Here is a 14,066-nt window from a genome sequence, read left to right as displayed (position 1 = left end):
TTGAGCCTCTGCATCCCTCTCTTAGGCTTCTGCATCACTCTCTTGAGCCACTGCATCCCTCTCTTAGGCCTCTGCATCACTCTCTTAAGCCTCTGCATCACTCTCTTTAGCGTCTGCATCACTCTCTTGAGCCTCTGCATCACTCTCTTGAGCCTCTCCATCACTCTCTTAATCCTCGCCATCACTCTCTTAATCCTCTACATCATTCTCCTGAGCACCTGCATCCCTCTCTTAAGCCTCTGCATCACTCTCTTGAGCCTCTGCATCCCTCTCTTAGGCTTCTGCATCACTCTCTTGAGCCACTGCATCCCTCTCTTAGGCCTCTGCATCACTCTCTTAAGCCTCTGCATCACTCTCTTTAGCGTCTGCATCACTCTCTTGAGCCTCTGCATCACTCTCTTGAGCCTCTCCATCACTCTCTTAATCCTCGCCATCACTCTCTTAATCCTCTGCATCACTCTCCTGAGCACCTGCATCACTCTCTTGAGCCTCTGCATCACTCTCTTGAGCCTCTGCATCCCTCTCGTGAGCCTCTGCATCATTCTCCTAAGCCTCGCTATCCCTCACTTGAGCCTCTGCATCCCTCTCATGAGCCTCTGCATTCCTCACTTGAGCCTCTGCATCACTCTCTTAAGGCTCTGCATCCCTCTCTTTATCTTCTGCATCACTCTCATGAGCCTCTGCATCCCTCTCATGAGCCTCTGCATTCCTCACTTGAGCCTCTGCATCCCTCTCTTAAGCCTCTGCATCACTCACTTAAGCATCTGCATCACTCTCTTTAGCCTCTGCACCCCTCTCTTGAGCCTCTGCATCATTCTCCTAAGCCTCTGCATCACTCTCTTGAGCCTCTGCATCACTCTCTACAACCTGTGCATCCCTCTCTTAGGCCTCTGCATCACTCTCTTAAGCCTCTGCATCCCTCTCTTAAGTCTCTGAATCCCTCTTTTGAGCCTCTGCATCACTCTCTCGAGCCTCTGTATCACTCTCTTCATCCTCTGCATCCCTCTCTTGAGCATTTGCATCATTCTCTTGAGCGTCTGCATCATTCTCTTGAGCCTCTGCATCCCTCTCTTAAGCCTCTACATCATTCTCTTGAGCCTCTGCATCCCTCTCCTAAGCCTCTGCATCACTCACTTAAGCCTCTGCATCACTCTCTTCAGCCTCTGCATCACTCTCTTGAGCCTCTGCATCACACTCTTAAGCCTCTGCATCACTCTCTTGAGCCTCTGCATCACTCTCTTGAGCCTCTCAATCTCTATCTAATGCCTCTGCATCACTCTCTTGACCCTCTGCATCACTCTCTTGGGCCTCTGCATCATTCTCTTGAGCCTCTGCATCACTCTTTAGAGCCTCTGCATCATTCTCTTCAGCCTCTGCATCCCTCTTTTAAGCCTCTGCATCTTTCTCTTCAGCCTCTGCATTCCTCTCTTAAGCCTCTGCATCACTCTCTAGATCCTCTGCATCACTCTCTTGAGCCCCTGCAACACTCTCTTGAGCCTCTGCATCACTCTCTTGAGCCTCTGCGTCCCTCTCTTGAGCCTCTGCATCATTCTCCTAAGCCTCTCCATCCCTCACTTGAGCCTCTGTATCCCTCTCATGAGCCTCTGCATTCCTCACTTGAGCCTCTGCATCACTCTCTTAAGCCTCTGCATCACTCACTTAAGCCTCTGCATCACTCGCTTGAGCCTCTGCATCACTCTCTTGAGCCTCTGCATCCCTCTCCTAAGCCTCTGCAACTCTCTCTTCAGCCTCTGCATCACTCTCTTAAGCCTTTGCATTCCTTTCTTGATCATCTGCATCACTCTCGTAAGCTTCTGCATCACTCTCTTGAGCCTCTGCATAACTCTCTTGAGCCTCTGCATCACTCTCTTGAGCCTCTGCATCCCTCTCATGAGCCTCTGCAACACTCTCTTCAGCCTCTGCATCACGCCCTTAAGCCTCTGAATCCCTCTCTTGAGGCCTCTGCATCACTCTCTCCAGCCTCTGCATCACTCTCTAGACCCTCTGCATCACTCTCTTGGGCCTCTGCATCATTCTCTTGAGCCTCTGCATCACTCTTTAGAGCCTCTGAATCACTCTCTTCAGCCTCTGCATCACTCTCTTAAGCCTCTGCCTCCCTCTCTTGATCCTCTGCATCACTCTCTTGAGCCTTTGCATCACTCTCTTGATCCTCTGCATCACTCTCTTGAGCCTTTGGTTCCCTCTCTTGAACTTTTGCATCCCTCTAATGAGCCTCTACATCCCCTCCCTTGAGCCTTTGCATCACTCTCTTAAGCCTATGCATCCCTCTCTTGAGCCTCTGCATCACTCTCAAGAGCCTCAGCATCCCTCTCTTTTGCCTCTGCATTCCTCACTTGAGCCTCTGCATCCCTTTCCTGAGCCTCAGCATCCCTTTTCTGTGCCTCTGCATCTCTCACTTGAGCCTCTGCATCCCTCTCTTGACCCCCTGCATCCCTCACTTGAGCCTCTGCATCCCTCTCTTGAGCCTCTGCATCCCTCTCTTAAGACTCTGCATCACTCTCGTAAGCCTCTGAATCACTCTCTTGAGCCTCTGCATCCCTCTCTTGAGCCTCTGAATCACTCTCATGAGCCGATGCATCCCTCTCTTAAGCCTCTGCATCACTCTCTTCAGCCTCTGCATCACTCTCTTGAGCCTCTGCATCACTCTCTAGAGCCTCTGCATCACTCTCTTTAGCCTCTGCATGCCTCTCTTGAGCCTCTGCAACACTCTCTTCAGCCTCTGCATCACTCTCTTAAGCCTCTGCATCCCTCTCTTGATCATCTGCATCAATCTCGTAAGCCTCTGTATCACTCTCTTGAGCCTCTGCATAACTCTCTTGCGCCTTTGCATCACTCTCTTGAGCCTCTGCATCCCTCTTTTAAGCCTCTGCATCACTCTCTTAAGCCTCTGCATCACTCTCTTAAGCCTCTGAATCACACTCTTGAGCCTCGGCCCAACTCTCTTGAGCCCCTGCATCCCTCTCTCAAGCCTCTGTATCACTCTCTTTAGGCTCTGCATCTATTTTTTGAGCCAATGCATCATTCTCTTCAGCCTCTTCATCCCTCTATTGAGCCTCTGCAACACTCTTCAGCCTCTGCATCACTCTCATAACCCTCTGAATCCCTCTCTTGAGGCCTCTGCATAACTCTCTCGAGCCTCTGCATCACTTTCTTGATTCTCTGCATCATTCTCGTAAAACTCTGAATCACTCTCTCGAGCTTCTGCATCACTCCCTTGATCATCTGTATCACTCTCTTGATCCTCTGTATCACTCTCTTGATCCTCTGCATCACTCTCTTGAGCCTCTGCATCATTCTCTTGATCCTGTGCATCCCTCTCTTAAGCCTCTACATCATTCTCTTGACCCTCTGCATCCCTCTCTTGAGCCTCTGCATCTCTCTCTTGAACTCCTGCATCCCTCTCATGAGCCTTTGCATCCCTCTCTTAAGCCTTTGCATCACTCGCTTAAGCCTCTGCATCACTCTCTGATCCTCTGCATCACTCTCTTAAGCCTCTGCATCACTCTCGTAAGCCTCTGTATTACTCTCTTTAGCCTCTGCATCCTTCTCTTGGGCCTCTGCATCACTCTCTTGAGCCTCTGCATCCCTCTCTTGAGCCTCTGCATCACTCTCTTGAGCATCTGCATCCCTCTCCTAAGCCTCTGCAACTCTCTCTTCAGCCTCTGCATCACTCTCTTAAGCCTTTGCATCCATCTCTTGATCATCTGCATCACTCTCGTAAGCTTCTGCATCACTCTCTTGAGCCTCTGCAAAGGCTTAAGAGAGGGATGCAGAGGCTAAAGAGAATGATGCAGAAGCTTAAGAGAGGTATGCAGAGGCTCAATCTCTTAAGCCTCTGCATCCCTCACTTGAGCCTTTGCATCACTCTCTTTAGCCTCTGCATCCCTTTCTTGAGCCTCTGCATCACTCTCGTAAGCATCTGAATCACTCTGTTGAGCCTCTGCATCACTCTCTTGAGCCTCTCCATCACTCTCTTGAGCCTCTGCATCCCTCTCTTAAGCCTCTGCATCATTCTCTTCAGCCTCTGCATCCCTCTTTTAAGCCTCTGCATCTTTCTCTTCAGCCTCTGCATTCCTCTCTTAAGCCTCTGCATCACTCGCTAGATGCTCTGCATCCCTCTCTTTAGCCTCTGCATCACTCTTTTGAGCCCTTGCATCATTCTCTTGAGCGTCTGCATCCCTCTCTTAAGACTCTACATCATTCTTTTGTGCCTCTGCATCACTCTCTTGAACCTCTGCATCACTCTCTTAAGCCTCTGCATCTCTCTCTTCAGACTCTGCATCCCTCTCTTGAGCCTCTGCATCCCTCTCCTGAGCCCCTGCATCTCTCTCTTGAGCCTCTACATCTCTCTCTTGAGCCTCTGCATCCCTTTCTTAAGCCTCTGCATCACTCTCTTGAGCCTTTGCATCACTCTCTTTAGCCTCTGCATCCCTCTCTTATGCCTCTGCAACACTCTCTTCAGCCTCTGGATCACTCTCTTAAGCCTCTGCATCCCTCTCTTGAGCCTCTGCATCCCTCTCTTAAGCCTCTGCAACACTCTCTTGAGCCTCTGCGTCACTATCGAGAGAGCCTCTGCATCCCTCTCTTGTGCCTCTGCATCCCTCACTTAAGCCTCTGCATCCCTCTCTTGAGCCTCTGCATCCCTTGCTTGAGCCTCTGCATCCCTCTCCTAAGCCTCTGCATCAATCTCTTAAGCCTCTGCATCAGTCTCGTAAGCCTCTAAATCACTCTCTTGAGCCTCTGAATCACTCTTCTGAACTCCTGCATCCCTCTCATGAGCCTCTGCATCCTTCTCTTGAGCCTCTGAAACACACTCTTCAGCCTCTGCACCCCTCTCTTGAGCCTCTGCATCACTCTCTTGAGCCTCTGCATCCCTCTGCTAAGCCTCTGCAACTCTCTCTTCAGCCTCTGCATCACTCTCTTAAGCCTTTGCATCCCTCTCTTGATCATCTGCATCACTCTCGTAAGCTCCTGCATCACTCTCTTGAGCCTCTGCAAAGGCTTAAGAGAGGGATGAAAAGGCTAAAGAGAGGGATGCAGAGGCTTAAGAGAGTGATCCAGAGGCTGAAGAGAGTGTTGCAGAGGCATAAGAGAGGGATGCAGAGGCTAAAGAGAGTGATGCAAAGGCTCAAGAGAGTGATGCAGAGGCTTAAGAGAGGGATGCAGAGGCTCAAGAGAGAGATGTAGAGGCTCAAGAGAGAGATGCAGGGGCTCAGGAGAGGGATGCAGAGGCTCAAGAGAGGATGCAGAGTCTGAAGAGAGAGATGCAGAGGCTTAAGAGAGTGATGCAGAGGTTCAAGAGAGTGATGCAGAGGCACAAAAGAATGATGTAGAGTCTTAAGAGAGGGATGCAGAGGCTCAAGAGAATGATGCAAGGGCTCAAAAGAGTGATGCAGAGGCTAAAGAGAGGGATGCAGAGCATCTAGAGAGTGATGCAGAGGCTTAAGAGAGGAATGCAGAAGCTGAAGAGAAAGATGCAGAGGCTTAAAAGAGGGATGCAGAGTCTCAAGAGAGTGATGGAGAGGCTCAAGAGAGTGATGCAGAGGCTCAACAGAGTGATTCAGATGCTTACGAGAGTGATTCAGAGGCTCAGGAAAGGGATGCAGAGGCTTAAGAGAGTGATGCAAAGGCTCAAGTGAGGGACGCAGAGGCACAAGAGAAGGATGCAGAGGCTTAAGAGATTGAGCCTCTGCATACCTCTCTTAAGCTTCTGCATCAATCTCTTTTGCCTCTGCATCCCTCTCTTAAGCCTTTGCAGAGGCTCAAGAGAGTGATGCAGAAGCTTACGAGAGTGATGCAGATGGTGAAGAGATGGATGCAAAGGCTTAAGAGAGTGATGCAGAGGCTGAAGAGAGAGTTGCAGAGGCTTAGGAGAGGGATGCAGAGGCTCAAGAGAATGATGCAGAAGCTTAAGAGAGGCATGCAGAGGCTCAATCGCTTAAGCCTCTGCATCCCTCTCTTGAGCCTCTGCGTCACTCTCAAGAGCCTCTGCATCCCCCTCTTGTGCCTCTGCATAGCTCACTTGAGCCTTTGCACCACTCTCGTAACCCTCTGCATCCCTTTCTTGAGCCTCTGCATCCCTCTCTTGAGCCACTGCGTCACTCTCAAGAGCCTCTGCATCCCTCTCTTGTGCCTCTGCTTCCCTCACTTGAGCCTCTGCATCCCTCTCTTGAGCCTCTGCATCCCTCTCTTAAGCCTCTGCATCACTCTCTTAAGCCTCTGCATCACTCTCGTAAGCATCTGAATCACTCTGTTGAGCCTCTGCATCACTCTCTTGAGCCTCTCCATCACTCTCTTGAGCCTCTGCATCCCTCTCTTAAGCCTCTGCATCATTCTCTTCAGCCTCTGCATCCCTCTTTTAAGCCTCTGCATCTTTCTCTTCAGCCTCTGCATTCCTCTCTTAAGCCTCTGCATCACTCTCTAGATCCTCTGCATCCCTCTCTTTAGCCTCTGCATCACTCTCTTGAGCCCTTGCACCATTCTCTTCAGCCTCTGCATCCCTCTCTTAGGCCTCTGCAACACTCTTTTAAGCCTCTGCATCACTCTCTTAAACCTCTGCATCTCTCTCTTCAGACTCTGCATCCCTCTCTTGAGCCTCTGCATCCCTCTCCTGAGCCTCTGCATCTCTCTCTTGAGCCTCTACATCTCTCTTTTGAGCCTCTGCATCCCACACTTAAGCCTCTGCATCACTCTCTTGAGCCTTTGCATCACTCTCTTTAGCCTCTGCATCCCTATCTTATGCCTCTGCAACACTCTTTTAAGCCTCTGCATCACTCTCTTAAGCCTCTGCATCACTCTCTTGAGCCTCTGCATCCCTCTCTTGAGCCTCTGCATCACTCTCTTCAGCCTCTTCATCCCTCTCTTGAGCTTCTGCAACATTCTCTTCAGCCTCTGCATCACTCTCTTAAGCCTCTGAATCCCTCTCTTGAGGCCTCTGCATAATTCTCTCGAGCCTCTGCATCACTTTCTTGATTCTCTGCATCACTCTCGTAAGCCTCTGAATCAATCTCTCGAGCCTCTCTATCACTCTCTTGATCCTCTACATCACTCTCTTGAGCCTCTGCATCACTCTTTTGAGTCTCTGCATCACTCTCTAGAGCCTCTGCATCACTCTCTTCAGCCTCTGCATCACTCTCTTAAGCCTCTGCTTCCCTCTCTTGATCCTCTGCAACACTCGCTTGTGCTTCTGCATCACTCTCTTAAGCCTCTGCATCACTCTCATAAGCCTCTGCTTCACTCTCTTGAGCCTCTGCAACACTCGCTTGAGCCCCTGCAGCCTTCTCTTGAGCCTCTGCATCACGCTCTTGAGCCTCTGCATCACCCTTTTAAGCCTCTGCATCCCTCTTTTGAGCCTCTGCATCACTTTCTTAAGCCTCTGCATCACTCTCTTAAGCCTCAGCATCACTCTCGTAAGCCTCTGAATCACTCTCTTGAGTCTCTGCATCCCTTTCCTCAGCCTCTGCATCACTCCCAAGAGCCTCTGCATCCCTCTCTTCTGCCTCTTCATCCCTCACTTGAGCCTCTGCATCCCTCTCTTGAGCCTCTGCATCACTCTTGAACTCCTGCATCCCTCTCACGAGCCTCTGCATCCCCTCACTTGAGCATTTGCATCACTCTCTTAAGCCTCTGCATCCCTCTCTTGACCCCCTGCATCCCTCTCCTGAGCCTCTGCATCCCTCTTCTAAGCCTCTGCATCACTCTCTTAAGCCTCTGAATCACTCTCGTAAACTTCTGAATCACGCTGTTGAGCCTCTTCATCACTTTCTTGAGCCTCTCCATCACTCTCTTGAGCCTCTGCATCCCTCTCTTAAGCTTCTCCATCATTCTCTTTAGCCTCTGCATCCCTCTCTTAAGCCTTTGCAGAGGCTCAAGAGAGTGATGCAGAAGCTTACGAGAGTGATGCAGATGATCAAGAGAGGGATGCAAAGGCTTAAGAGAGTGATGCAGAGGCTGAAGAGAGAGTTGCAGATGCTTAGGAGAGGGATGCAGAGGCTCAAGAGAGTGATGCAGAGGCTCAAGAGAGGGATACAGAGGCTGAAGAGAGTGATACAGAGGCTCAAGAGAGGGATGCAGAGGCTAAAGAGAGTAATACAGAGGCTTACGAGAGTGATGCAGAGGCTTAAGAGTGTGATGCAGAGGCTTCAGAGAGGGATGCAGAGGCTTAAGCGAGTGATGCAAAGGCTTAAGAGAGGGATGCAAAGGCTCATGAGAGGGATGCAGGAGTTCAAGAGAGAGATGCAGAGTATCAAGAGAGTGATGCAGAGGATCAAGAGAGTGATACAGATGATCAAGAGAGTGATGAGGAAGCTCGAGTTTTACGCGAGTGGTGCAGAGAATCAAGAAAGTGATGCAGAGGCTCGAGAGAGTTATGCAGAGGCCTCAAGAGAGGGATTCAGAGGGTTAAGAGAGTGATGCAGAGGCTGAAGAGAGTGTTGCAGAGGCTCAATAGAGCGATGAAGAGGCTGAAGAGAATGATGCATTGGCTCAAAAAAGGGATGCAGAGCCTAAAGAGAGTGATGCAGAGGCTTGAGAGAGGGATGCAGGGGCTGAAGAGAGTTGGGCCGAGGCTCAAGAGTGTGATTCAGAAGCTTAAGAGAGTGATGCAGAGGCTTAAGAGAGTGATGCAGAGGCTTAAAAGAGGGATGGAGAGGCTCAAGAGAGTGATGCAAAAGCTCAAGAGAGTTATGCAGAGGCTCAAGAGAGTGATACAGAGGCTTACGAGATTGATGCAGATGATCAAGAGAGGGATGCAGAGGCTTAAGCGAGTGATGCAGAGGCTGAAGAGAGTGTTGCAGAGGCTTAAGAGAGGGATGCAGAAGCTCAAGAGAGTGATGCAGAGGCTCAAGAGAGTGATGCAGAGGCTCAAGAGAGTGTTGCAGAGGCCTAAGAGAGGGATGCAGAGGCTCAAGAGAGTGATTCAGAGGCTCAAGAGAGGGATGCAGAGGCTCAAGAGAGCGATTCAGAGGCTTACGAGAGTGATGCAGAGTCATAAGAGAGGGATGCAGAGGCTCAAGGGAGGGATGCAGAGGCTCAAGAGAGGGATGCAGGGGTCAAGAGAGGGATGCAGAGGCTCAAGTGAGGGATGCAGAGGCACAAAAGAGGGATGCAGAGGCTCAAGAGAGGGATGCAGAGGCGCAAGTGAGGAATGCAGAGGCACAAGAGTGGGATTCAGAGGCTTAAGAGAGTGATGCAAAGGCTCAAGGGAGGGATGTAGAGGCTCATTAGAGGGATGCAAGAGTTCAAGGGAGGGATGCAAAGGCTCAAGAGAGTGATGCAGAGGATGAAGAGAGTGATGCAAAGGCTCAAGAGAGTGTTGCAGAGGATCAGGAGAGGGAAGCAGAGGCTTAAGAGAGTGATGCAGAGGCTGAAGAGAGTGATGCAGAGGCTCTAAAGAGTGATGCAGAGGCTCAAGAGAGTGATGCAGAGGCCCAAGAGAGTGATGCAGAGGATCAAGAGAGTGATGCAGAGGCTGGAGAGAGTGATGCAGAGGCCTCAAGAGAGGGATTCAGAGGCTTGAGGGAGTGATGCAGAGGCTGAAGAGAGTGTTGCAGAGGCTCATGAGAGGGATGCAGAGCCTCAAGAGAGTGATGCAGAGGCTCAAGAGAGTTATGCAGAGGCTCAAGAGAGTGATGCAGAAGCTTACGAGAGTGATGCAGATGATCAAGAGAGGGATGCAAAGGCTTAAGAGAGTGATGCAGAGGCTGAAGAGAGAGTTGCAGAGGCTTAGGAGAGGGATGCAGAGGCTCATGAGAGTGATGCAGAGGCTCAAGAGAGGGATGCAGAGGCCGAAGAGAGTGATGCAGAGGCTCAAGAAAGGGATGCAGAGGCTTCAGAGAGGGATGCAGAGGCTTAAGCGAGTGATGCAAAGACTTAAGAGGGGGATGCAAAGGCTAATGAGAGGGATGCAGGAGTTCAAGAGAGAGGTGCAGAGGCTTAAGAGAGGGATGCACACGCTCAAGAGAATGATGCAGAGGCTCAAGTCTTTGCATCACTCGCTTAAGCCTCTGCATCCCTCTCTGAAGCCTCTGCATCACTCTCTTAAGCCTCTGCATCACTCTCGTAAGCCTCTGAATTACTCTCTTTAGCCTCTGCATCCCTCTCTTGAGCCTCTGCATCACTCTTTTCAGCCTCTGCATCCCTCTCTTGAGCCTCTGCAGCACTCTCTTCAGCCTCTGCATCCCTCTCCTAAGCCTCTGCAACTCTCTCTTCAGCCTCTGCATCACTCTCTTAAGCCTTTGCATCCCTCTCTTGATCATCTGCATCACTCTCGTAAGCTTCTGCATCACTCTCTTGAGCCTCTGCATAACTCTCCTGAGCCTCTGCATCACTCTCTTGAGCCTCTGCATCCCTCTCATGAGCCTCTGCAACACTCTCTTCAGCCTCTGCATCACTCCCTTATGCCTCTGAATCCCTCTCTTGAGGCCTCTGCATCACTCTCTCCAGCCTCTGCATCACTCTCTTGACCATCTGCATCACTCTCTTGGGCCTCTGCATAACTCTCTTGAGCCTCTGCATCACTCCTTAGAGCCTCTGCATCACTCTCTTCAGCCTCTGCATCACTCTCTTAAGCCTCTGCTTCCCTCTCTTGATCCTCTGCATCACTCTCTTGAGTCTTTGCATCCCTTTCTTGAACTCTTGCATCCCTCTAATGAGCCTCACATCCCCTCCTTTGAGCCTTTGCATCACTCTCTTAAGCCTCTGCATCCCTCTCTTGAGCCTCTGCATCACTCTCAAGAGCCTCTGCATCCCTCTCTTTTGCCTCTGCATTCCTCACTTGAGCCTCTGCATCCCTCTCTTGAGCCTCTGCATCCCTCTTTTGTGCCTCTGCATACCTCACTTGAGCCTCTGCATCCCTCTCTTGACCCCCTGCATCCCTCTCTTGAGCCTCTGCATCCCTCTCTTGAGCCTCTGAATCACTCTCTTGAGCCGATGCATCCCTCTCTTAAGCCTCTGCAACACTCTCTTCAGCCTCTGCATCACTCTCTAGAGCCTCTGCATCACTCTCTTCAGCCTCTGCCTCACTCTCTTAAGCCTCTGTTTCCCTCTCTTGATCCTCTGCATCACACTCTTGAGCCTCTGCATCACTCTCTTGAACGTCTGCATCACTCTCTTGAGCCTCTGTATCACTCTCCTGAGCCTCTCTATCACTCTCTTGAGCCTCTGCATCACGCTCTTGAGCCTCTGCATCACTCTCTTAAGCCTCTGCATCTCTCTCTTGATCCTCTGCAAAGGCTCAAGAGAGTGAAGCAGAGGCTTAAGAGAGGGATGCAGAGGCTTAAGAGAGGGATGCAGAGGCTCAAGAGAGAGATGTAGAGGCTCAAGAGAGAGATGCAGGGGCTCAAGAGAGGGATGCAGAGGATCAAGAGAGGGATGCAGAGGCTTAAGAGAGGGATGCAGAGGCTTAAGAGAGAGATGTAGAGGCTCAAGAGAGAGATGCAGGGGGCTCAAGTGAGGGATGCAGAGGCTCAAGAGAGGGATGCAGAGTCTGAAGAGAGAGATGCAGAGGCTTAAGAGAGTGATGCAGAGGTTCAAGAGAGTGATGCAGAGGCTCAAGAGAAAGATGCAAGGGCTCAAGAGAGTGATGCAGAGGCTTAAGAGAGGGATGCAGAGGATCAAGAGATTGGTGCAGAGGCATAAGAGAGGAATGCAGAGGCTGAAGAGAATGATGCAGAGGCTTAAGAGAGGGATGCAGAAACTGAAGAGAATGATGCAGAGGCTTAAGAGAGGGATGCAGAGGCTCAAGAGAGTGATGCAGAGGCTCAACAGAGTGATTCAGATGTTTACGAGAGTGATGCAGAGGCTTAAGGGAGTGATGCAGAGGCTTAAGAGAGGGATGCAGAGGCCCAAGAGAGGGATGAAGAGGCTCAAGAGAGGGATGCAGAGGCTCAAGTGAGGGAAGCAGAGGCACAAGAGAGGGATGCAGAGGCTCTTGAGAGTGACGCAGTGGCTCAAGAGAGGGATGCAGAGGCTCAAGAGAGTTATGCAGAGGCTTAAGAGAGTGATGCAAAGGCTCAAGTGAGGGATGCAGAGGCACAAGAGAGGGATGCAGAGGCTCTTGAGAGTGACGCAGAGGCGCAACAGAGGGATGCAGAGGCTTAAGAGAGTGATGCAGAGGCTCAAGAGAGGGATGGAGGTTCTCAAGACAGTGATGCAGAGGCTCAAGAGAGGGATGCAGAGGCTCGAGAGAGTGATTCTGCGGCTTAAGAGAGCGATGCAGAGAATCAAGAGAGTGATGCAGAGGCTAGAGAGAGTTATGCAGAGGCCTCAAGAGAGGGATTCAGAGGCTTAAGAGAGTGATGCAGAGGCTGAAGAGAGTGTTGCAGAGGTTCAAGAGAGGGATGAAGAGACTTAAGAGAGTGATGCAGAGGCTCAAGAGAGGGATACAGAGGGTCCAGAGAGTGATGCAAAGGTATAAGAGAGTGAGGCAGAGGCTTAGGAGAGGGATGCAGAGTCTCAAGAGAGTAATGCAGAGGATTAAGAGGGTGATGCAGAGGCTCAAGAGAGTGATGCAGAGGCTCAAGAGAGGGATACAGAGGCTCCAGAGAGTGATGCAAAGGTATAAGAGAGTGAGGCAGAGGCTTAGGAGAGGGATGCAGAGTCTCAAGAGAGTAATGCAGAGGATTAAGAGGGTGATGCAGAGGCTCAAGAGAGTGATGCAGAGGCTTGAGAGAGGGATGCAGGGGCTCAAGAGAGTGATGCAGAGGCTCAAGAGAGTGATTCAGAGGCTTAAGAGAGTGATGCAGAGGATTAAGAGAGTGATGCAGAGGCTTAGGAGAGGGATGCAGAGGCTCAAAAGAGGGATGCAGAGGCTTAGGAGAGTGATGCAAAGGCTCAAGATAGGGATGCAGAGACTTAGGAGAGGGATGCAGAGGCTCAAGATAGGGATGCAGAGGCTTAGGAGAGGGATGCAGAGGCTCAAGAGAGTAATGCAGAGGCTTAAGAGGGTGATGCAGAGGCTCAAGAGAGTGATGCAGAGGATTGAGGGAGGGATGCAAGGGCTCAAGAGAGTGATGCAGAGGCTCAAGAGAGTGATTCAGAGGGTTAAGAGAGTGATGCAGAGGCTTAAGACAGTGATGCAGAAGCTTAAGAAGGGGATGCAGAGGCTCAAGAGAGTGATGCAGAGGCCCAAGAGAGGGATGCAGAGGCTCAACAGAGTGATGCAGAGGCTCAAGTGAGGGATGCAGTTGCACAAGAGAGGGATGCAGAGGCTTTTGGAAGTGATGCAGATGCTCAAGAGAGGGATGCAGAGGCTTAAGAGAATGATGCAAAGGCTCAAGAGAGGGATGAAGAGGCTTATGAGAGGGATGCAGGAGTTCAGGAGAGCGATGCAGAGGTTCAAGAGAGTGATTCAGAGGCTTACGAGAGTGATGCAGAGGCTTAAGAGAGGGATGCAGAGGCTTAAGAGAGGGATGCAGAGGCTCAAGAGAGAGATATAGAGGCTCAAGAGAGAGATGCAGGGGCTCAAGAGAGTGATGCAGAGGCTCAAGAGAGGGATGCAGAGTCTGAAGAGACAGATGTAGAGGTTTAAGAGAGTGATGCAGAGGTTCAAGAGAGTGATGCAGAGGCACAAGAGAATGATGTAGAGTCTTAAGAGAAGGATGCAGAGGCTCAAGAGAATGATGCAAGGGCTCAAGAGAGTGATGCAGAGGCTAAAGAGAGGGATGCAGAGGATCTAGAGAGTGATGCAGAGGCTTAAGAGAGGAATGCAGAGGCTGAAGAGAAAGATGCAGAGGCTTAAGAGAGGGATGCAGAGGCTCAAGAGAGTGATGGAGAGGCTCAAGAGAGTGATGCAGAGGCTCAACAGAGTGATTCAGATGCTTACGAGAGTGATGCAGAAGCTTAAGAGAGTGATGCAGAGGCTTAAGAGAGGGATGCAGAGGCTCAAGAGAGGGATGCAGAGGCTCAAGTGAGGGAAGCAGAGGCACACGAGAGGGATGAGGAGGCTCTTGAGAGTGACGCAGTGGCTCATGAGAGGGATACAGAGGCTCAAGAAGGGGATGCAGAGGCTTAAGAGAGTGATGCAAAGGCTCAAGTGAGGGATGCAG

Source organism: Procambarus clarkii, chromosome 16 (assembly GCF_040958095.1).
Source record: "Procambarus clarkii isolate CNS0578487 chromosome 16, FALCON_Pclarkii_2.0, whole genome shotgun sequence".
In the NCBI taxonomy this organism is placed as follows: Eukaryota; Metazoa; Arthropoda; class Malacostraca; order Decapoda; family Cambaridae; genus Procambarus; species Procambarus clarkii.
This window is presented reverse-complemented; position numbering follows the sequence as displayed.